We start from the raw sequence: 25,000 nt of genomic DNA, 5'->3' as shown, positions 1-25,000 counted from the left end.
TGAGCGCTTTCGCCTGGTTGGAATGTGTCCTTGAGCTGCGATAATGACTCTTGCTTACCTGGAGGGAAGATAGACAGATGCAGGCAGCTGGGAGTGCAGAAACCTCTCGGGGATTTTTTTGCAGCTGAAATGTAGCAATGAAAACGAGGTTCTTAAATTGCTCCAACAGGCAAGTGGGTGGTGACCAGACAGAATTTGAGAGGCTAAAAACTGTTTAGAAACTTTTATATTAAACACATTATAGCAGAAGACCAGTGAAGGAAGTTCAGTTTATGAAAGATATAAGCATAATAGTATCGAGGAGAAATCAACAGCACAGTATACATGAGTGACTCTTGGGGAAGAGAGAAATAAGAAACAGAAGAACATAGCTGTCAATCCAGAATGAAATTATAGATAACAGGCTCCCATGGATGCACGTTACTAGATGTCAGTGGAGTTTAGGATATGGGATCCGGCAAAATCAAAAGAGAAAATGTGTCCAGGTAAAAATTAAAGAAAAATAAAATAGTGAAGTCTGAACTGCACGGGGGGGGGGGGGATTATCAGAGCTGTACAAAAAGTATGTGGGAAAGTTATCAGAAAACACTTAACCCAGTGTAAATTATTACAAGCAGCAATAATGGAATCTAAAAGCAAAATTTTCTGTGTGTGTGTGTTCCAGAGAAAAGTTTCAACACAAAAAAGATCAGAAAAAGCTTCTTGTATAGAAAAGAGATGAAGCCCAGTAAGGAGACTTGTTCGTTCTGTTTCTCAGTGTCACATAAAACATTTTCTTGTGCGCTGATTGGTTCCTTTTAATTCCCCTGTTGTTTGCAACTAAAATTGGTTTTGTACTGGTAAATGACAGGTCACAGGACAAACATTGGCAGAAGCAGTCACCATTGTTTTAGGGGTTAACATGACCCCAAGCCTTTTTGAGGTTCAGAGAGACTCAAGAAGGTCACTTCTTGAGAGAGCCAGTGTGGTGTAGTGGTTAAGAGCGGTAGTCTCGTAATCTGGTGAACCGGGTTCGCGTCTCCGCTCCTCCACATGCAGCTGCTGGGTGACCTTGGGCTAGTCACACTTCTTTGACGTCTCTCAGCCCCACTCACCTCACAGAGTGTTTGTTGTGGGGGAGGAAGGGAAAGGAGAATGTTAGCCGCTTTGAGACTCCTTCGGGTAGTGATAAAGCGGGATATCAAATCCAAACTCTTCTTCTTCACTCAGCACTGCTAGTCACATGGAGTAACACATCTTGTACCTTCCTCACACTGGTGCATTGCCTTAGCTCGACTAAGGCCTTGTGCACATTTCTGCTTCTCACACTGCTGACAGAAAAACAGTTCCACCCTCACGACAGGCATTCAGGCCTATTTTCATCATGAGCCAGAGTCTCTAGACCAAAGTTTTATTCTGTTCCATTCCATTCCATACCTTCTGGGGTGATCACCTTCACCATGAACACAGATATACCCCCCAGCAGAGCTCATTAACATAGTGCTGTACCATTGCTGTGCCCCCATTTTGCTTCTGGCTTCAATTTCCTGATAAGTTCCTGCTCCAATGAAAAGTGAGAGCATACCTTTATTTGTGAAGGATCATCATTGCTCAGTGCTGGAGTGTGTGGTCTGCTAGACCACTGGGTTCAATCCTCACCATCACAAAACGAGAAAGGGTTCACAACTAGCAGGGCTGGGAAGGATCTCTTCTGCAGCGAATTCTGCCTGTCAGATAAAACAACACTGGGCTATGTGGACCAGGGATATGATAGTGTAAGACAGCTTCTTGTATTTACCTTTGGTTCTCATCAATACATAACTCAGTGAGAGAGGTTTTAAGATTCACAGAACTCTTCCTCAGCTTAATGTCCAGTCCAAGAAAAAGCTCTGTGGAATTAAAAAGCTTGCTCAAACTTCTAAAACTCATTCTCTCTAACAATGTTCCATTTTTCATAACCTAAGCCCTTTGCAGCACAGGACATTTTACATACTGCTAAAGCACTAACCTCCTTTGGCTGAATAAACCCACCTCAGAAACTCCAGGAAGATCATTATTATAACAGTATTTATTTATATCCTGCCTTTTTCCCTGTTAGGAACGCAAGATGCACTTGATAGTTTGCAGACCGCCCTCCACAACCAGGGCCAGGAATAGAATCACAGAATGGTAAATAGGGAGGACCCAACGGGTAACTCCCTGCAATGGACGGTGTCTGGTTCCAGCACTGCTTTGATTTGCAAATAGAAACTCTCCCTTGCTGGCCTGGCCGGATGAGCCTAAGCATAATTTAACTAGGAAGACGTTTCAGCAGGTAGCCATAGTCATTCCTTGCCTTTCCTTGATCAAGGAGATTCTTCCCTCGCCTCGCCTGCCAGCTCGCAAAGCGGCAGCAGGAGCCGGCGGCCCGTCTGCCCGCATAATGCGTTGTTTATTAGCCCGCGCGCCCTTCTCCGCCTGTAACTCCGTCGGGCCGCCTGCAGCAGCTCGGCTAATACAATGGCGTTTAATAACAATATTCCACTTCCTTAAACACCACAAGTGAGTGAGTGAGCGAGTAGGCAGGCAGGCCGGCCGGCAGGCGCGGGGCCGAGCTATTCATTATACATGAGCGCAGATACCTAGTTAAATATTTGATAGGAGTTTAGAAAACCCTCGGCGCTCCGCGGCCCCTTTCTGACCGCCGCCGCCCGAGGGGAGGTAACGGAGAGAAGTCAGGGGGGCTGAGGACTTTTCATGCGCGCCCAAGATGCTGAAGTTTGAGCCCCGGCGAAGCCCTGAAGGCCGACATGCGCCTGGGACTTCTCCTGGCTGTCGCTGGCCGCCGAGCGGCGCGCTGCAAAGCCAACCTCCTACCCTTGAATCCGGTGCTTTGCTGAGGTGGAAGCGGGAGAGGAGACTTCGCGCCATCTGGGCGTCGTGGATGTCGCAGCATTTCCAGTTAAGCGAAAGGGGCAATGACTGGGCCTTGGGACCCGGGGCCTCGTCCGCCCCACAGGCTGCACCTCACACAGTTCTGGGGTCTCTGGGGCTGGCTCCTCCTTCTTTCCGCTCTCTCTCCCTGCGTGCTGCTGTGGGAATGATAATGGCCTCCTTCTTCAGGGATGAGCGCCACACTTTGCAAATGAGGAGTTCCACATGCATGATTAATAGAGGCTAAACTAGTCAAAGGAAAGGCCAGGAGGAAGGGGCCGCGCAAGACGCGCTAATGAAGGGGCGACCTTCCAGGTTAAGGAATCAAAGGCAAATATTGCTCTAGATTTAAGTCTCGCCTGTAGTCTATAGACTAAACCCAAATGGAGGCATATGCAAATACTCGGCCGCCGTTTCGAAATCAAAAGGCCCAGAGGTGTTCTGCGGGAAGTGGCGCCGGTTCAGTGGGACCGGCTCAGCGGTTCAAGCGGAGATGTTATGTTCTGGGGGTAAGTGGGCATTTCACCAAAATACTCAAGGCTCCCGATCAATTGAAGGGAGGGCCGTGGGGGTGCCTGGGAGTCTCCAGTATGAGGTAGGCATTCATCCTCATTTAAAAATCCCAGCACATATTTGTGGATATATATTTTTAATCTACCCTTGCTCCAAGGAGTTCAGGCTGACAGATGTACATTGCTCTCTACCCCCCACTTTTCATCCTCCCAACCTGTCTGGCTGTGCGTGTCTGTGAGTGTGTAATTGTCCTCTTCTCCACCAAGTCCAGTCCAGCATCCAGACATTGTAGGACAGTCAATACTGTATTCTGTTCCTCACTCTTATTGCATTTATTTATTTGGAGCATATTATATCTTTCTCTCTCAGCCCTACTTAGTGCTACATGGGGTTCCAGGTGGTCTCCCATCCAGATGCTAACCAGACCCACATCTGCTTAGCTTAGCAAACTGGTAGAGTTACACGTCCTCAGACTTATTTCCTGAGACTGTCACCTGGGAAACCAGCCACTTCTTCTTTGACTTGTGACAAGGGAGCAGCCACTAGGAGAAGCAGCATGCTGTAGTGGTTAGAGTGTTGGATTTTGACTGGGATGGGCTCAATTCAAATTCCAGCTGAGCAGCAAAGCTTGCTAGGTGAACACGAGCCACTCACTCTCTTCAGTGGTTTCACGTAGATGTCAGACTGGGTGCGGAACAAGATCCTGTTCCAGTTTCTCAACACAGCAGGTTGCTAGTGCTTACCAAGAAGAGAGGGGAAAGGCCTAGGGAGCTTGGCACAGTGTGGACCGTAATGTTGGCATCACTCTGATGGTCTCAGAACCAAATGCTGCACTGGGTCAAGCTCCTTGTGCCCCTCTCCTCCTCCTCTTGGTAAGCACTAGCAACCCACTGAGTTGAGATGCCGGGAGTGCCCCACTGGCCATTAGAATAATAGAATTCTAGAGTTGGGGGACTTCCGGTGGAGCGCGATCTCGTTGCAAGCGGGGATTTTTCCGGGAGGGAAATCCCAGGCTATTTTGGAGGGACAGGGGGGTTACAGGGCGCAGTAGCCCCCGGAAAACACCTCTGGTGGGAGTCCAGAAGGTCAGGTTCCCGGCGGTACCAGAAGCGGTTCGCCCGGCCGTCAGGTAGCTTCGTAAGAAGTGAAGAGAACGGCGGAGCGGACCAGCGGGTCGAGGGACGCCATTAACTACCTCCAAATAGCGAAGCCCCGAACTTGCCGTGGAAGCGCTTCGCTCTCAAAATTACTGAAAACCCGGCACCGGTACTAAAGAGAACAATAAGGAGTAATGAACAAAAAAGGAAGTCCCGGGGAGTAAAAGTTAATATCCTCCGAGTTCAGCCGGCAGCCGAAATCGAAAGGACGCAGCGTTACGGGCAGAGCGGCAACAAAGGAAAGTGAGTCACCCTGGCGGTCATTGTTCCTTTTCCCCCATAAGATATTCGGAAACTTATAAAAAGCTTTGAGCAATTGAAAAATAAGGGGGGAACAGAAGATAAACATTAATTAAAAAAGAGGCTTTCTGTTTAACTGAGGGGGGACTTTTAGTTTTTGTGAAGGGGTGCTTCCGCGACTTTATTTTCTGATGAACAACAAACTGCGGAACGGAAGAGAAGCCCCCGCCGCCATTATTATTTAAGGAGCATTTTCTACAACATAATTAAACGGTTAAAGTTACTACTATCCAAGGACTGGAAAGTTGAGACTGTTAAATAATAGACTACGTCTTTAATAGACCCGTTCTTTGTTGGGGAATAAGTTAAAATAACTATTAAATTACAGAAAATTTACCTGCTCCGATAACTACGTCACTCCATTGTGCTACACCCTCTGGTGGCGAACAAAGAAATAACAGCTTGTTTATTTCCCTTTTCTTTTTTATGGACTTTTTTGGACTTCTTGCCACGATTGGTATTTCTTTGGTTTCTTCGAAGAACTCTGATGTCTTTTGGCCTTATTTCAAAGCGCCTTGCGGCACCGATGGTTTAATTTGATTTGATTGTTTTTGTCTTTTATTAAAATTGCTGATTTGATTTCAATTGGACCCCTGGAGCTTGACGGATTTATAAATGGATTTTGGCCCCAAAAGTGGATTAGCCTGAGTAGAGGCAAGAAGAGACAGCTTTATCTAAAATGGATTAGCCTGAGTGGAGGCAAGAAGATAATTTATTTTAATTTATAACCTGCTCTATTTAAAAAGGATTAGCCTGATTGGAGGCAAGAAGAAAATGGACAACTGATGAACTATCGATGAACTAAAATTCAGAAAATTTAAAACTTTTGTTTTATAATCATCGGATGTAAATCTATTGTTTGGAAATAACTATTTATATTTTGGGTTATAAACTGAGATATAATGTCTAATCTGGGGAAGAAGGGGGGGGAAGGGACACCATCGGATAGAAAGGGGTCCAAGCAGGAGACAGAGTTTAAGACAGAGATTTTAAAAATGTTTGCGGATATTAAACAAAGTCAGAATAATTTGGAAACAAAATTAGAAAATGTAGATAATAAAATTGGAAATGTGGATAAAAAAATAGATGAGACAGTAAAGGAATTGAAAGGACAACTGAAAGAGGTTGTGAAAAGGACGCAATCACTGGAGGAAGGAATGAAGAAGACAAAGATGGAGATGAAAGATGTCAGAAAGGAAGAAGAGAAAATTAAAATGGAAATGAGAGAACTAAGCAAAGCACAGGAAGACATGAAAGATTTAATTGCTATGAATGAACTCAGGCAGAGAGAAGTGAACTTAAGATTGAGATCGGTGCCAGAAACACAAGGAGAGAATATAAAAGAAAAACTGATTTCAGAGTTAGCACAGTGGTTAGAGATTCCAGCCGAAGAAATGGCAAAAACGGTGCAAAATGCATTTAGAATGAGAGTAAAATCAACAAAAGCAAGAAAATTTGTAGGAGATTGTTTAATCACATTTAAAGATAGAGATATGAGGAATACAATTCTGCAGAAGAACAGAGAAAAAAGATTGAACATAAATGGGAATTATATAATTATATTTAAAGATGTTCCGATTAGACTACTTAAGCGAAGAGATACTTATAAATCACTGGCGCAGACACTGAAAAAGAACAAGATTGACTTCAGATGGGAATTCCCAGAAGGGATAACATTTGCATATAAAGGCAAGAGACACAGATTGACTAGTTCGGAAGAGATGGGAAAATTCCTGAGAAAATATAAAGAGTTGAAACCAGAGAAAGAGGAGGATAAAGGAGTGGATGAAGGAGCAACAGGCGAATCAGAAGAGGAAGAGGAAGGAGAAAAGGAGAAGAAGACAGACGAAGAAGAAGAGGAAGAGGAAGAAGAAGCCAAATTGTAAAATCAAAAAAAATTATTAAAACTAAAATTTGGAAGACATGGCGCTGAAAATATGGAATTGGAACATCAACGGAATGAACGATAAAAAAAAGAGGAACAGAATTGAACAATTTTTGAAGAAGAAACACTTAGACATAATTTGCTTACAAGAAACACATGTGGCAAGAAGACAGAAAAAGATATTGATTAACAAAAGACTGGGAAATGAATTTATATCTTCAGACAAACAAAAGAAAAGAGGAGTGGTCATCTATATCAACAACAAAATTGAAGCCCAACAAATATTTAAGGACGAAGACGGAAGGATAATTGCGGTTAGAATCAAATGGCAAGGAGAAAATTTAATTATAGTCGGGATCTACGCACCTAACGGAAACAAGACTGAGTTCTATAAAATTCTGGAGGAAAAACTATTTGAATATATGGACCAAAAAATAATAATAATGGGAGACATGAATGGAGTGGTTTCACTAGAAATGGATAGACACAGAGAAGGAGTAAGTAAAGAAGGGAAACTACCAAAATCCTTTTTTTCAATGATTAAAAATTTGAATCTGATAGACGTTTGGAGACTTAAACACCCACTAGACAAACAATTTACTTACTATTCGGAACCGAACCAGTCGATGTCTAGAATTGATCAAATTTGGATCTCAACAGAACTCACTCCGAGAACCCAACAAATTGAGATTCAACCGAAGGTGATTTCTGACCATAGTCCAATAAAACTTGAATTGAAAGGTTATGAAGGAAGATCCTTCAGATGGAGGATGAATGACTATCTATTAGACGACCAAGAAGTAATAGAAAAAGCACAGAAGAAATTGACGGAATATTTTGTGGATAACTGTAATAAAGGGACAAAAATAAGTGTTGTCTGGGATGCAAGTAAAGCAGTAATGAGAGGATTCTTTATTCAACAGAATTCAATTAAGAATAAAAACAAGGAAAAGAAGAAAAAAGAAATTTTGAAACAAATAATGGACAATGAACAGAAACTAATTAGGCACCCGAACAACACAAAGGCAAGAGAAAACATTAAAATATTACAAAGCCAATTTGCAATGATAATAAACAAAGAAGTTGAATGGAACATCAAAAGACTGAGACAAAACAACTTTGAACATGCGAATAAATCCGGCAAATGGTTGGCTTGGCAAATTAAAAAAAGGAAAGAACAAAGCACAATAAACAAAATTATGGTGGAAGGAGAAGAGATAGTCAATCCGAAAGAGATTAGAAAAGGGTTTTTGGACTATTACAGAGGATTATATAAGAAGAAAGAGAAAAATAATTTGAGAAAAATCGAGAGATATCTAAAAGATAAAAAGGTGCAAAAGATCCCGACTGAGAAAAAACAGTGGTTAAATACCCCAATAGAAGAGGAGGAAATAAAGGAAGTTATAAAAGATTTGAAAAGGGGAAAAGCTCCAGGGCCAGATGGATTCACCGCAGGATATTATAAAGAAATGAAATCTATTGTACTACCGCCGTTGAGGGAAGTTATGAATAACATACTAAAAGAAAGAGACATCCCGGAAACCTGGAAAGAAGCATTTATTACATTTTTACCAAAACAAGACTCGGATTTAACCCAAGTTAAAAATTATAGACCAATATCATTGTTGAACACAGACTATAAGATATTTGCAGGGATACTTGCGAAAAGATTGAAAAGAATATTACGAGATTACATCCACAAGGACCAAGCTGGTTTTCTCCCAGGCAGACAGATGAAAGATAATATAAGAAATGTAATCAATTTAATGGAATATCTGTCTGTCAGGATTGACAAGCAAGCTATGTTGATGTTTGTGGATGCAGAGAAAGCATTTGATAATATAGCTTGGGACTTTATGTTGAGAAATTTGGAACATATGGAAATTGGTGAAGACTTTTTTAATGGAATAAAAGCAATTTACACAGAACAAAGAGCTAAACTTATAATAAATAACGTTATCACGGAAGAATTGAAAATCTCTAAAGGAACAAGACAAGGATGTCCACTTTCGCCATTATTATTTATAACGGTGTTAGAAGTTCTTCTGAATTCGATAAGACAAAATGAAAACATAAAAGGGGTAACGATTGGGCAAAATGAATATAAAATCAAAGCATTTGCAGATGACCTGGTGGTAACAATAGAAGAGCCAACAACTACGGCCAAGGAGGTGTTAGAGGAGATGGATAAGTTTGGAGAAGTGGCAGGTTTCAAATTAAACAAGAAGAAAACCAAAATGATTGTAAAGAATATGGACCAAAGTGGAATCGAAACAATGCAACAACAACTGGAAATAGAGGCGGTCAAAAAAGTGAAATATCTGGGAATATGGCTAACTTCGAAAAATATTGACTTATTTCAAAACAACTATGTACCAGTGTGGAATGCAATTAAGAAGGACCTGGAAGTGTGGGGAAGAATGAAATTCTCATTCTGGGGAAGAATCTCCATAATTAAAATGAACGTGTTGCCAAGAATGTTATTTTTGTTCCAGACTATCCCCATAATTAAGGGGATTAGCTTATTTAAAGAATGGCAAAGAATGATTTCAAGGTATATATGGCAGGGCAAAAAGCCGAGAATACAATATAAACTTCTAACAGATACAAGACAAAGAGGAGGCTTTGCCCTGCCGGATCTGAAACTATACTACGAGGCATCATGTCTTTGCTGGTTGAAAGAATGGATAAAACTAGAAAATAAGGAACTGTTAGATCTAGAAGGTTATGATAATAGATTTGGTTGGCACGCGTATTTGTGGAAGGATAAGAAAAAAGTACATAAAGGTTTTGGAGACCACATCTTCCGAGGCCCATTAATAGAAGTCTGGGATAGGTATAAAAACTTATTAGAACCTAAAGTACCACACTGGTTATCACCATTAGAGGTTATGAGTGTCAAAAGAACCAATATGAGAAGTGATTGGGCGACATATAACCAATTGTTAATGAAAGAAGGAGGAAAATGGAAGATGAAACCATATGAACAAGTTAAAAAAGATGTTTATGATTGGTTGCATTACTATCAGGTGAATGAAATGTTCAGGAAAGATGTAAGAGAATGGGGTTACACAGATAAAGATTCGACATTTCAGTCCGAAATAATCAATAAGGAGGTTAAAATCCTGTCAAAAATGTATAATCTGTTGTTAGAATGGAATTTAAAAGATGAAGAGGTAAAGTCGGTTATGATTCATTGGGCCAGGGATTTTGGTTATAACATACAATTGGTAGAGTGGGAAAAATTATGGAAAGAAAATTTAAAATTTACTGCATGCATGTCACTGAAAGAGAATGTGATGAAAATGTTCTACAGGTGGTATATTACACCTGTAAAACTGGCAAAAATGTATAAGACTTGTAATAAGTGTTGGAAATGCAAAGAAAATGTGGGTTCTTTCTATCATATGTGGTGGGATTGCAAGAGAGTGAAAGAATTCTGGGAACTGATATATAACGAATTGAAGAAGATTTTGAAGTATACTTTTACAAAGAAACCAGAGATCTTTCTGCTCGGTATTTTAGGAAATGAAATTAAGAGAAAGGACAGTAAATTTCTTCAATATGCGGTGACTGCAGCAAGAATGTTACTGGCGCAGAAGTGGAAACAACAAGAGATACCGACACTTGAAGAATGGAGGTCTAAGTTGTTAGACTATGCTGAACTGGATAAGATGACTGGAAAGATTAGGTACCTAAGAGACCAAAAGTTTACAGAAAACTGGGGGAAATTTGTTAAATATCTGGAGAGCTTAAGTGATGGACAAATAACGCTAGAAGGCTTTAAAAGAGCACTGTGAATATTTGGGAGACATTGTTCAAAGAAAGGTGAAAGAAAAATATATCTAATGGCAATGGGTAAAAAAGGAAATGCGAAAATTTAAATATGGCTACGAAAGATTTGCGGAAAAGCTGAGGGAAGTCAAAACTAAGAACTAATATGTAACATGAAATGTGAACTATATTTTATTTGTTTATTTTGTTGTAAACCAATAAAAAATTATTTAAAAAAAAAAAAGAATTCTAGAGTTGGAAGGAGCCCTGAGGATCATCTAGTCCAACCCCCTGCAATGCTGGAATGTGAAACTTGTCACATGGGGGATTGAACAAGCAACCTTGGTGTTATCAGCACCACACTCTATCCAACTGAGCTGTTAGTGGTTGGGGGCTTCATTAGTGGTTGTTGCCTATCTTTCGTTATGTCTGCATATTATGTCCCCAGAATATGATTTACCTGGGGCCTCCCTCCTATGTTCATTAATTTGGTCCCATTAATAAGTGTGACATTTACATTTAATACTGCCTGGCTACTCTATTAAAGCTACAAAATCAACCCAAATATCTGCCACTCTAATCTGCAGCACTGCATGGCATCCCAGCACCACATGTAGAGCTATATTTGAGTTGCTGGCTGCATCTGATCAAGTCATTCTCTGTGAAGATATGCCTGTAGACACATGCAGACCTAGGAGGTGAATTCAGCCTGGAAATCCAGGTTCCAGTCGGAGCACAGTGGTTCTGGAACCAACTCAGAACCTACAACATTTTGGCAAACTCTGTTTCAATAATAATAATAATAATAATAATAATAATAATAATAATAATAATAATTTATTTATACCCCACCTATCTGGTTGGATTTCCCCAACCGCTCTTGGTGGCTTCCAGCAAAATATTAAAATACAATAATTCATCAAATATTAAAAACTTTCCTAAACAGGGCTGCCTTCAGATGTCTTCTAAAAGTCAGATAATTGTTTATTTCTTTGACATCTGGTGGGAGGGCATTCCATAGGGCGGATGCCACTACCAAGAAGGCCCTCTGCCTGGTTCCCTGTAACTTCACTTCTCACAGTGAGGGAACCGCCAGAAGGCCCTCGGCGCTGGACCTCAGTGGCTGGGCCAAACGATGGGGGTGGAGACGCTCCTTCAGGTTTACTGGGCCGAGTCCGTTTAGGGAGGAACATGGGAGGAGAGGATGGCCTTTGGCCATGGTTGCTAGGTTTTGCTTTGCAAGCCAGGTGGCTTGATAACGTCTCTGACTCCTTGTCATCTTCACTTCATGGTGTCAGAGCATGAGCTGAGAGGGATGTGCAAACTGAGAAATGTCACCCAAGTACATGATGCTACTGCACGTCCCTGACTGGAGTGGATTGCTGATTGCATTCTAGATTCCATATTGCATCCCACTCCAGAGAATGAATCCATTCCCAACTCCTGCAAAGCTTTTTAGAGCAGAGCTACAAGTGGTGGCGCTCATCTCTTATGTAGATGAATAATCATTGCAGCATATATTAAAAAAAAACCCATCAAAATTCTGGGCCAAGAAAGCTGCATCCTGCAACCTGTATGTATTATGCAAATCCAGCACAATTGCAAGGATTTGCTTTTGGGCAAGATTTATTTGGCTTCTGTTCATCATAGAGAGAGTAAAAGAGCTATGTGGGGCACTGAAGATGTGCTCGCTGATGACTGAAAATCCTATTCAGATTTTGTCAGATGATTGCTGAAACGATGACGCAGGGCTTCTTTTCTGCACACAGTGCCTGGCTACGGCACTTAGTCAGTGCCTGGCTGCAATAATGGGCTGGACTTGGGTGAGCATACTGAGGCTGAATCCAGAAAACAGATGAAGGCATTCGGGTGCAATTCTGGGTTTCGCAATGAAGCTGAGGGCGTACAAAATAAAGCACTTCTCTTCTGGATAGACAAAAGAAAGTAGATTGGTGGTAGCCAACTTGGATGGCTTTAAAAGAGGATTCATCAAATTCATGGAGGACAAGGATATTCGTGGCTACTGGCCATGATGGCTGTGCTCTGCCTTCACCCTTGGAGGCAGTATGCTGAATATCAGCTGCTGGCAATTGCAAGTGGGAAGATGGCTGCGTTGCCTAGGTCCTGCTTGTTGGCTTCCTGGGGACATTGGGTTGGCCACTGAGAACAGGATGCTGGACTAGAAGTGCCAATGGCCTGATCCAGCAGGACACATCTTATGTTGTAACTGTTAGGAGGTGATTCATCTGCTCAGGCAAGTCATGTTCTGGAGGAGGTTGCGCTCATCGTGGACAACCAAGTTTGGAGGTGCTCGTTGATCCATCTTTGTTACTCAAGGCTCCGTCTATCAGCGCCTTCTATCAGCTGCTACCCTACCTGAACAGAGAGAGTGATCTATGGCCTGGTCACCTCTAGCTTCAATTACCACGAGGCATTGTTCACAAGGTTGGCTGTTTTTTAAAATGATTGGTAAGTTTCAGTCGGTATCAATAGGTCTGACTGGGGCTGTGTGTGTGTGTTTTTTACAAAAACACAATGGTCGCGTTTATTGGTCCATGTGCTTTCTTACAAAACGGAATGGGACACCCATTGCCCCACCCCCACCCCTCAAAGCCACTTGGATGACCAGTGGCTGATGGAATGAGTTGTTACAAGAATGGAGACCCCACCCCACCCCGAAGCGTGTAGCTGGGGGAAGGGCGAGCAGAAAGGGAGCAGCAGTGGTGGCAGTTCACCTGCTGTGGGACAGTGATGATGCGAGGCCTCCGTGAGTGTGTAGCCCCCTCGCAGCCCTTTGCAAGCCAGAGTCTGACCCTCCAGAGGCCACCCAGTTATTCTTTGGCAATGGCAAATGGCTTCTCCACCTCGATGACGTTGCAGTTGGCAATGGTGATGTCTTTGAGAGGCTTGTCCCGACTATCGGTCTTTGTGTTCTCCACTTTTCTCACTACATCCATCCCTTCCAGGACTTTGCCGAAGACAACATGCTTGCCATCCAGCCATGACGTCTTGATGGTGGTGATGAAGAACTGAGAGCCGTTGGTGTCCTTGCCGGCGTTGGCCATGCTCACCCAGCCAGGCCCATAGTGCTTCAACTTGAAGTTCTCGTCGGGGAAACGGTCCCCGTAGATGCTTTTACCTCCTGTTCCATCTCCCCGGGTGAAGTCACCTCCCTGGATCATGAAGTCCTTGATCACACGGTGAAACTTGCTGCCTTTGTAGCCAAACCCTTTCTCTCCTGTGGACAAGGCGACAAAATTCTCAATCGTCTTCGGAACTGTCTTTCCAAAAAGGCCAATGACCACTTGGCCCACATCTTCATCCCCGATCCGCAGATCAAAATACACCTTAGCCGTGACCTTGGGCACCTTCTTCCACGTGAGTAGCCAGGAAGAGCAGCAGCAGCAGAGAGCCACCCAGGCCCAGCAAGGCCGCGGCTGCCAGCAGCTTCATCTTCCTCCGCTCGCAGCCCCAGCAGCGCCAACCCGGCCACAGAGCCCGCATCCGCCCCCTTCCCCTCTCACTCGCTCTCGTCCTCCCCTCACTGGGGCTGTGTGTTATAAACATATTGTGCCAGTAGTTTGCTATCTTTGCTGGCTCCCAGTCCATTTTCTCCTGGGCCATATCCAGAAAGTGGTGTTGGGGGATGAGTGTTCATACCCCCAGGTATGAACTTGTGGGGTGCCTCAGGGTTCCATCCTCTCCCCCATGCTTTTTAACATTTATATGAAGCCGCTGGGAGAGATCATCAGGGGGTTTGGGCTGGGTATTCATCAATATGTGGATGATACCCAGCTCTACCTCTCCTTTAAATCAGAATCAGTGAGGGCAGTGAAGGTCCTGTGTGAGTGTCTGGAGGCGGTTGGAGGATGGATGGCAGCTAACAGATCGAGGTTGAATCCTGACAAGACAGAAATACTGTTCTTGGGGGACAGTAGGAGGGCTGGTGTGGGGGACTCCCTGGTCCTGAATTGGGTAACTGTTCCCCTGAAGGAGCAGGTGTGCAGCCTGGGAGTCATTTTGGACTCACAGCTGTCCTTGGAGGTGCAGGTCAATTCTGTGTCCAGGGCAGCTGTCTACCAGCTCCATCTGGTACGCAGGCTGAGACCCTACCTGCCCACGGACTGTCTCAACAGAGTGGTGCATGCTCTAGTTATCTCTCTCTTGGACTACTGCAATGTGCTCTACTTGGAGCTACCTTTGAAGGTGACTTGGAAATTGCAATTAATCCAGAATGCGGCAGCTAGACTGGTGACTGGGAGTGGCCGTCAAGACCATATAACACCTGTCCTGAAAAACCTACATTGGCTCCCAGTACATTTCTGAGCACAATTCAAAGTGTTGGTTCTGACCTTTAAAGCCCTAAATGGCCTCGGCCCTGTTGGAAAAACGCTCTGGGGGTGCCTGCAAGCCCCTGGATCTCTGAGTGTCCTCTGGTACGTGCAGCTCTGGAAAAGGCATCTCCCTTCTCTTCCAGTGCACTTCTAGCAACATACATCATATTGATGCATGTACACTAATCTTCTGGCACAACACAGGAAGAAGAGTGAGACATTGTAGAGCTAATCTACTTATTTACACACTATGTACAGACAAAAGCATAATGGCGTCCATTCTCTCCAGCTCCGAGAGAACAAACAAACAAATAAAAGCGAAAGTACAGTGTAATAGTACCCTCAGCGGAAGAGATAAGTGTATTCCTTTCCCAGAGTCGTCCCAGACAGGCATGTGATTTACAACAATCTCATCTGCAGCACTGGAGGAGTGAAATTGCTAACATCCCCTGTATACCTGAAGGAGCGTCTCTACCCCCTCTGAGGTTCAGTGCTGAGGGCCTTCTGGCAGTTCCCTCACTGCAAGAAGTGAGGTTAAAGGGAACCAGGCAGAGGGCCTTCTCGGTAGTGGCACCGGCCCTGTGGAACGTCCTTCTATCAGATGTCAAGGAAAGAAGCACCTATCTTACCTTTAGAAGACATCTGAAAGCAGCCCTGTTTAGGGAAGTTTTTAATGTTTAATGCTGTATCATGTTTTCAATATTCTGTTGAGAACCGCCCAGAGATGGGTGGGGTATAAATAATAAATTATTATTATTATTATTATTATTATTATTATTATTATTATTATTACCAGATCAAAGTGTTGGTTTTGGCCTTCAAAGCCCTTCACAGCTTGGGACCACTGGTGTATCTGAAGGAACACCTCTTCTCTCGTGTAGCTCCTTGAGACTGTCATCCGACAATCTACTCTAAGTGGCCTCTTAGTTGTGGAACGCTCTCCCATCTGACACCTTATTAATGTCCTTCAAAGTGCCATGCAAAGACCTTTTAATTTTCTAGGGCTTTGTAAATTATGTTTAAATTAAATCTCTGGATTTTTATTTTTCTCCACCTTAGAAGCATATTATCATGGAGTTGGAAGGGATCCTGAGGGTCATCTAGTCCAACCCCCTGCAATGCAGGAATCTCAACACATGGTTCCCCATCAAATTTGAAACCATACCGGACTCAGTTTAGCTTTGCAAATGTGCTAGCAGTTTTAGTGCTTCACCCTTGTTTTAACTGAATTTTGCAGATTCTCTCTTAGTGTTGCTCTAAGTTTTGAAGAATTTTAAAATAGCGATATTGTATTAGCAGTGTTTTGATGTAGTTTTGTTTGTTTCAACCCCTGTAAGCCTCCCAGAGAACTTTGGTTATAGGATGGTCTATAAATCGTTAGAATGAATAAGTGTTTCTTTGGCCATTGATTGCTGTTCTCAGGCAGACCTTGGATCCCTGATGCCCTAGTTTTGCCTCATAAAGGCTGATAGGATGTGTTATAGTAGATAACGTCCCACTTGGGCCAAGAAGGCATGACTACACCACAAAGCCCAGACAAGGAAAGGATGGTTGCCAGCCAAACAAAGAGAGGCCCCGCTGAGTATCTCATCAGACCAAGACATCTCAGTCCATGCTCATTTCTCATGCAAGTCCTTTAACAGGCGGTTAATCCCCGTCCAATCTCCCCCACCCGACACAATCCAATTTAATTTAGAGAAAAATCACACAAAGGCTGTAACATCCAGCTTATCCCTTGAAATGCAATCGCTCTGTAGAAAAGAATTAATTTTTAATTCCATCTTAATTACTCGGAGTAATAATCCATTTACACAGACCAGCGCGGTCAGCCACATGCATTCCATCGCTCCGGAGGGCTGGAGTCATGTGACTAATGCCCTTGTCAGCTGACCAGCTGAACTAATCAATCAGAGGCGATTATTATGCCAGGTGCCCTGAGAGAGTCTGGAGCCTTCGATTAGTCCCTTCGGATTGTGCGGCTGCCTCTTCCCCATTGCTCACATTTAATTAGTAATTATTTTGGCACTAAGCAGCCCTGTGAAACTGCCTTTGCTGTGATGACCCAAGCCTTAGCTTTGGACAAATAAACCTTCTCCCTTTAATAGGAACCAGGATTGGGACAATACTATTTCTCTCCTCATCTATCACATCTCTCTACATTGCTCTTTAAACTTGACCACCAGCCTTTGCCATTCTGTTTTTGGATCCTCCAGCTGACCACCTCTGTGAATGTTCTCCCAGGTTCCCTCTCATTCTGCTCTCTTGCTTCTTTGACATGCCGTATTTTGGTTCCTCCAGTTCTCTGCTCACAGACAGGCTGGTAGCTGTGAATGTGATGCAGGCTGATGATTAGGGTCTAAACCAGAACTTTCCAAACTTTTCACGTTAGTGACACACTTTTTAGGCACGCAGCATTTCGTGACGCAGTAATTCAGTTTTACTAGCAAACCAAACCAACCCCCTTCCAGCCCCGGGAGGAGCATGGGGAGCGTTCACGTGACACACCTACACACTGCAGCCTATACACTAACGTGTCACAACACACAGTTTGGAAAGGTCTTGTCTAAACTGAGCTGGACCTTGTTGCTATAGTTCACACCGGCAGGCCTTCGCTCTGGCAAGCAGCCCTTACCTAAATTAATTGTTTGTGGGCCACGTTCTGACAGCCATATCTGCATCCCAAACAATCAGCTGTGGTGTTTTTAAAATATAGATGGAAATGCGGAAGGTGTCAGTGCAGCAACCAGTATGGAAGATGTAGCTTTGCCCATTTTTACTTTCTGCCGAGGCTGCTGCAGGCATCTCAACTATGATCCAATCAGTGCAGACTGGAAGTCTCCAGCCCCAAAACAGGGGGTTGGTTTAGTTCTTCTGACCCTGTTCTTCAATTAGTCTTGCCCCATGCTTTCCTGATTCCACCTGGCTGTTTGCCAAGGGAGATAAATCACATACAAAATGTGTCGGTGCCTTGATCCCACATCCCCATGCATGCTGACAATAACAGTGAAGGGTATCTTATTAAGGGAGGAAGGGGGCTTGTTCACTGCTCCCCTACCTGGCCTTGCCTGCTCCATTGCCCTGTTTGACACTCTTGGGTATAGTCCTTAGAGCCAAAGATAAAAAGCAGACCCACATAGGGTAAAAGATGAGAGGCGGACACAAATCTATTCCTGTGACTGCAATTTATTTTCAAAGTTTTAAATGCTGAATTTTAAATTCCTCCGACGTGCCCTATGACATAATAGTGAAGGGTGGGTAATCAATTGAATCATCACTATCATCTGTGACTAGTATTTCCAACAACACCCCTCCCTTCGGAGCAAGCTGGGGGGGGGTTAGTTCAGGGCTGTGATGGTGGGAGGAGATTTAACCCTTTCTCCACACAGCTTTCCAATTTCAAAATTTCCCCTAAAGCTACTTTCCTCACAGGGGCAAACATAACCAGTAGCCGAATGTGGCTTTGGTGAATTAGATCAGGAAAGTACTCTGTGCAGCATTCTCCATTTCTCCCAGGGGTGAGAAGTTCAGCGGCAGTGTTACAGGGTTTACTTTCCTTTGGATGAGAGACAGAGCCCTGGAGAGTAGTGGTGTCTTTGTAATATTTCTGTTATTTACAGGAATACAAGCTGCACACATTGTGGAAACAAATAGCCTCCTACAGCACCAGAGCTACAGCTGTACCTGCACCAGTTGATCTAAACAACAGTGTGGATCTCTGCACTCCCACCAGTCTGATTCCAGGCCAACTAAACCCACAACTCTCTCTCCTACCTGACTGAGACTTTCATAGAACTCAGGAGCTTGCTCATTGCATTGTGAGGTTTTGGTTGTTGCTGTTTTAAAAAAAGAGTACTGTCCTAGTAGGTTGGATTTTTGGATTTTCTAATAGACCAAGCAGCTCTGCAGCTTTGCTCTCTGCATCTCTCATATGTCTTCTTCTATCCATGCCTGAGCACTGATTTCAGACCTCCTTGCCATGCAGATAAATTGCCCATTAAGGAAAACATGTCCAATCATTAGCTCTCATTGAGGAAACATTAACCAATCATCCCTGACTAGCAACAAGCAATCAGGTTAACAAAGGATGGACACCCAGAGGCCACAACAACACTAATCCCAGGAACTGGTCTATGGCTGGAAGCACTTTTTCCTGCTGAATTAAAACGTGCTCTGCACTTGCTATGGGTATGTGCATGCAGGAGCAGAGCTGATAAGGGCCAGGAAGCTGTCACCTTGGGTGGCACTGCAAGCATGTCCTTCCCTTCATCCCCACTCCAGGCTGCTGCACAAAACAACTACCTGGATTTCCCATGCATCCCACTGATAAGCCCTCTGAATGTTCTCTGTAAACAGGCAGGCCTTGCTACCAAGGGGGAAGGAAGGTAGGAAGCAGCAAAGGGAGGCTCAGAATGGGCAATAAGGACATAGGGCTTTTGGCCCCAGACTGAAAGTTCCTAAAGTTGTTTGGGGCTGGCAAGGAGCACCCATCTCCTCTGAGCCAGGCTGCCATAGACCCTCAGAGTGCAGTAAGACTGGCACCAGGAGGCCGAGGAAAGAAAATTAAGCATCATTGTCCTCCCCTCTTATAAGAACATCAGAAGAGCCTTTCTAGTTCAGGCCAAAGGTCCATCTATTCCCCACACTCTTTTCAGTGGCCAACTAGATGCTCTAGTAAGTGCCCAAGCAGAACCTGAGCACAATAGTGCTCCCTCTACTGTGATTCCCAGGTATTCAGAGGCAGAATATAGCCGTTGTGGCTAGGAGCCACCATAGTCTTATCCTCCATGAATTTGTCTAATCCTCTAGTTTGTCTAATCCGTCCTTTTTGCTTGCGTCTGTGTCTTCCACAGGAGAGATGGGATGTGGGGGAAGCCAGCTGTGACTCATCTGGCCTGGCCAGGAGACCCCAGTCTGAGCGCATGTTGCGGAGGCACTCTTTTCCTTAATTCTAAGACTATGTTGTCCCACCCCTGTTTTGCACCTGGCTGTGATAGGTGTACTTAGGGCTTCTCGTTCTAAACAGATCCCACAAACCTGAAACCTGCCTGCCTCTTGTAAGAAGCCAGAGGAGGAGAGACAGGCTTCTCTGTGCTTGGCACAATGTACAGATCAACAAGTGACAAGAGTCCTGGGCATTGACTGCCATAATGCTAATAAAGAGAATAAAATAACCATGGCGAGAGTTTGGGTAGGATTCCCAAAGAAGCCACCAATTACAGTTTATGGCTGCAGTGGGGCTGGGGGAGTCAGCTGCAATGGAAAAGATAAAAGCCTTCTGCCTCGGTGGATCAGTCTGAGTTGAATTGGTGGACCCAGAGGGAGCTACCAGAAGTGGCCACTCAGGACTTTCCCCACATTGCATGCTGGGACGCTGGATGAAACGCTCCAGCCCTGATTGCTTCTGAGCTATGTGAGGAGGGGGTGGCGTTGGTAGCTGAGTAGTAGTTAATGCTAAACGTTTGCGTAGATCAGCCACTCTGCTGTTTCCATGGTCATGCGCAATATCTGATCAAAATGGATGGCTGCAATGGAGCTCTGCCATCTAGCAAGGTCCATCTGGTTCCTGGCACACTAGATGCAAAGAAGAGTCTCTCCATGGTTCCCCACTCCCCCCCCCCTTCTTCTGCTCACTACAGGGGAGGCAACTGCAATCTGCGAATCTTAGGCAAGGATGTTGTTGTTAAGAACAGGAGCAGAGAAAGGAAACAAATTGGAGTTTAATGATGACCTTCTTCGTCATCAAAGTGCTGTCTAGGAACTGCGGGAAAACAGAAGAATTTAAGCAGCCTTTTCACTAAAGGTTTTCCCCCCACAACCTAACACAAGCCCATGGGCCAATTATAGCTCCCTCCTTGCCTAATTGCACCTCACTATGGGAATTCATTGTTTGTGGCCCTTTCCTACAGCTGTTGGCTGGGAAAATAGGAGCTTCTCCAAGGGGGAAAGTGGCTGCACCACTATGTCTGCATTGATTCAAAGGCACATGGAGAATTGGCACCAGTTTATCCAACCTATGGCTGTGTGTGTGTGTCGGTGTGTGTATTGGGGGAATGGAAATCTTGTGGGCTGTTGCTGCCAGAGAAGTGAAAGTGAGGAGGAAAAGGAGAGATAAGGGGCAGAGGTAAGAAATAGGACCAAAAAAAGCTGAGATAATGCGGTGCAGAGAGACCGAAGGCTAGGGAGACAGCACTATTCATCTGTTTGTTGGTTTCATAAAACTTATATGCTACTTGATTGTAAAAACAAAGGAAAAAGAAATACCTCAAAGTGGTTTACAAAAATGGGATGCAGTGGGGAAAGAGGGTATTTATTGTGCAGAGACTGTTTTTTTGTTTTGCTGAGCTCCTCCAAATAAACCACAATGTGAAGTTGACATTTGTTCTTGGCATGCCAGAGGAGGTGCAAAACCAGAGGGATCTCCACATTTGTGGTAAAATGTGCCCTCTGAACTCAAGTTGAAGGGATTTTCATTGAAATGTGCAATAAATTTGTGCATTCCCAAAATCTCAGGAGTTTTAATTTCTATATGAATTTACTCTTTTGGAAGAATGGGCTTCTGTACCAGCACACAAATTAGGTTTTTTAAAGGTTTTTACACTCAAAACATCCTAAACATGCTTAGTGTTAGATCAGTTATGAAGAACTGTCACTGATTTATTTGGTGAAATTTGCCTGTCACTGTGATATTCTCATGAAGAAGTAAAAAATGTTAAAAAGAAATTCTCAGACTTTTAGTTTGCATAATTTACTCATGTAAGGCGTTTGGAATATTTTTGTACTAGATGAAAAATCAGCATAAAGGAAGTGTGGGAGCTGCCTTATACTGAATCAGACTATTGGTTCATCTGGCTCCGTATTGTCTACCCTGGGTGGCAGTGACGCTCCACGATTTGAGACCGGAGATTTGGACCTCAGACCTTCTGCATGCAAAGTAGATAATCTACCACTGAGCTAGAAAAACCCTCAAAGGGAAAGCTTTGGAGAAGGAGGGATTCTTCAGGAACTGCATCACGGTAATATTCTAATCTTCATAGCTCTGTGTATGCCTGCCTATTGTTTAGCCTTCAACGTTTTAACTATGACAGATTATTAGTGAGAATGCATATTTGTTTCCTTTCACTCCTGAATTTGTGTCCTGTTTTCAGTAAATAAACCTCTTTTGTCATGCACGATTATCCACTTTGCCCCCGGGAAATTCACAAACTCTGTCCTAAATCCACATAAGCTGTAAACTCTTTGGTTTTCCCTAACTTCAGTAACAGTGTTTGACAGGGTGGGTGGTGCAACAGAGATCCCTCTAGGTTAAGGGAGAATGAAATACTTAGACATCAGATCAATTCGGCTCAAGTTTTTAAAGGGAAAGGCTGTATTATTATTATTATTATTATTATTATTATTATTATTATTATTAAAATTCAGCAAATCAGTAGTGGAGCATTTGCTTTGCATGCATTAAGTCCCAGATTCAGTCTCCAGCATTTCTAAATAGGGCTAGGGAAGACTTCTCAGTGAAATTCTGGAGTGCCACTGCCAGACACTGTAAGTACTGATCTACATGGACCAATGACCCCATTTATTTAGACCAGGGATGGGGAAGCTGTGGCCCTTCAGGTGTCAATTGTGTGGGAAAATTTAAACCTCCCATCCCATGCGTGTGGGAGAAATACAAAAGTAAACAAGCATGTGAAGCCTTTCTAGCGGAGTAAAAACAGTTATGCATTTTGCAGCTTACAAAAGCTAAGGAATTAGGCCCTTTTATATGTGGTCTGCTGACCTTCCCCTCTTCATCCCCCGTTGCGCAGAATAAACCAGAATAAACCACACCTTTTTAGTAAGATAAACCAAAAGGTTTACTTGCATTTCAATGCAGACAGCAAATACAACAAAGTAGTGTGCAGAAAAATGCTTCTAAGTTACAGTAAAATAGAAATTGGTAGTCTTAGCTAACATGGCTGAAAGCACAAACTTTAGCCATGGCCATCTGGTCAGCTTGGAAGCAAGGTGGAAAGAGATCTCCTCACAAATGGAAGGAAATATAAAGGATTGTCTTACTTGTTACATCAGTGATGGCCAAACTTGGCCCTCCAGCTGTTGTTGGACTGCAACTCCCATCATCCCTTGCTAACAGGACCAGTAGTCAGGAATGAGGGGAACTGTAGTCCCAAAACAGCTGGAGGGCCACCCAGAGGAAGCAAAGGAAATGGCCATGCACAGAGGGTCCTCTCTAGGAAGTTTTAGAACTCTGTGTACTAGCCCTGTGCTTATCTAGCAAAATATGCATTTGTGATTTGGCTGCAAACCCCACAAATTGGACTCCAGTGCCCATCCTCCCTCACCACTGGCCATGCTGACTGGGGCTGATGGAAGTTGGCATTCAGAAAGGTCTAGAGGGCCTGGATAGCTCACTTGGTTGAAGTGTGGTGCTGATAACACCAAGGTTGCAGGTTGAATCTCCATATGGGACAGCTGCATGTCCCTGCATTGCAGGGGGTTGGACTAGATGAACCTCAGAGTCCCTTCCAACTCTGCAGTTCTATGATTCTATGAAGTCCCTGTCCCCTGATTTAGATGCTTTTATTCTGCTTCTCCAGCTAAAAGCCATTAAAGCCAGCTTACAGTTTAGTTAATATTTGTTTACCTTTCCTGGAAGTGAAAGTTCATTGAGCGACGCCGAATGAGGTGCCAATGTAAAAACTCCATACTCCTATTGTTTTAAAAGTCACCCTTGGGCTGGATCAGCTGCTGGATCAATGAGAGCTACATTTCCAATATTTGCTTAATTTCTGTTTGCGTCTGATTTCTAGATGACTGCTCCAAAAGAGGGAAGAAGCTCCAACTTAGCAAGGACAGAATGAAGAGATGCACCACATCTAAGGAACTTGCTGCCAAGGAGTGTGGTGGAGTCTCCTTCTTTGGAGGTCTTTAAGCAGAGGCTTGACAACCATATGTCAGGAGTGCTCTGATGGTGTTTCCTGCTTGGCAGGGGGTTGGACTCGATGGCCCTTGTGGTCTCTTCCAACTCTATGATTCTATGATTCTATGATTCTATGATTCTATGATTCTAAAGGCCTCGTTTTAGAATGGCAAGGGAACCTGTGGCCCTCCAGACATTTTTGAATTACGGCTCCTATCATCCCTGACCATTGGTCATGCTGGCTACAGCTGCTGGGAGCTGAAGTCCTGCAGCATCAGGAGGTCTGCAGGCTCCCTAGCCTGGTTCTGGAGGGAAAATATTTCCCCTTCCTGTCTTGGATGCAGAAGAGGCTCGATGCTGCTCTTTCCCCATAGCCTGGCATTCCACCTGACAATTTCATAAACCAGACTTTTTTCCATGCACTTGATGTCCAATCTCTTGGCAAGAGCAAGTGACACGGATGCCAGTGATGTGCAGGACATCTGACCTTCTCACACAACCTTGGGCAGACAGACCTCTTCTGTGGGCCTTGTGAAAGCCAAGAATGCAAGACTAGGCTGAGTGAAGAGGGCGGCCTAGTTACGCATTGAAGCCTCTGCAGACACTCCAGCCAGCATCCTCTGCGGCTCTTCAGTAAGAGGGAGAGCTGGGGAAATTGAAAGTGATCTCCCCAATCTGTATTAATTAGAGTCTATTAACTCATCAGAGCGCACACAGGCGGCTGCACGGGCCGCTTCTCCCATGAAGGGAGCTGCCACCACCATCTATTGGCAGAGGGGGGAGCTGAGCTGGAAGGAGAGCGCTCGTGGTCATGTTCAGGACAGGGCCTTGCTCTCTGTTAGAGGCAACCTGGACATAAAGCCCCTAGGTGGACTGCAGTGGGGTGGAGAGGAGCCTGACAGGTTTCATTGCCCTATTGCTGTCCACTTCCTGCCATTTGGCTGGTGGGGAAAATGAATGATGAAAGCAATCTGTGTGTGCATGTGTGTATATACTGTGTGTGTGTGAGAGAGAGAGAGACAGGAGAAAAGAAAAGAGATGTGCAGAAGAATAGTAGGGTGGGAATGGCCTCAAGGTGTGCTGGTCCTCCAAATGCCACCTAGTTTTGCCCAGATGAGGGCAATACCTGAGGCACGAGAGAACATGGTAGGACTGGGACACATTTGGCCCTAGAGAAGTGGATGCAATGGAAATGTCTTGGACAAAAGAATGAAGCAGGTAGCTGGGGGCG

At 44.1% G+C, this 25,000-nt stretch overlaps 1 long non-coding RNA gene and 1 pseudogene across 3 annotated transcripts; one reads left to right on the top strand and one right to left on the bottom strand.

The window, feature by feature from the left end:
* The first annotated feature begins 1,207 nt into the window (after positions 1-1,207).
* Positions 1,208-18,715, top strand: LOC310669835. Of its 2 annotated transcripts, none has more exons than XR_014507413.1 (2): positions 1,208-2,919; positions 18,473-18,715. It is a non-coding gene; the product is annotated as an uncharacterized lncRNA (long non-coding RNA). The 2 variants fall into 2 exon arrangements; XR_014507414.1 differs by having other exon boundaries at positions 1,208-3,401.
* Positions 13,040-14,160, bottom strand: LOC310669572 (peptidyl-prolyl cis-trans isomerase B-like; annotated as a pseudogene). Its single transcript has one exon. The product of its transcript is annotated as a peptidyl-prolyl cis-trans isomerase B-like (transcript).
* Positions 18,716-25,000: the final 6,285 nt, after the last annotated feature.

The sequence above is a fragment of the Podarcis tiliguerta genome (genome assembly GCF_965153285.1).
Source record: "Podarcis tiliguerta genome assembly, chromosome: 2".
Taxonomy (NCBI): domain Eukaryota; kingdom Metazoa; phylum Chordata; class Lepidosauria; order Squamata; family Lacertidae; genus Podarcis; species Podarcis tiliguerta.
Note: the sequence above shows the minus strand (reverse complement) of the source record. Positions and strands in the feature narration are given on the sequence as shown.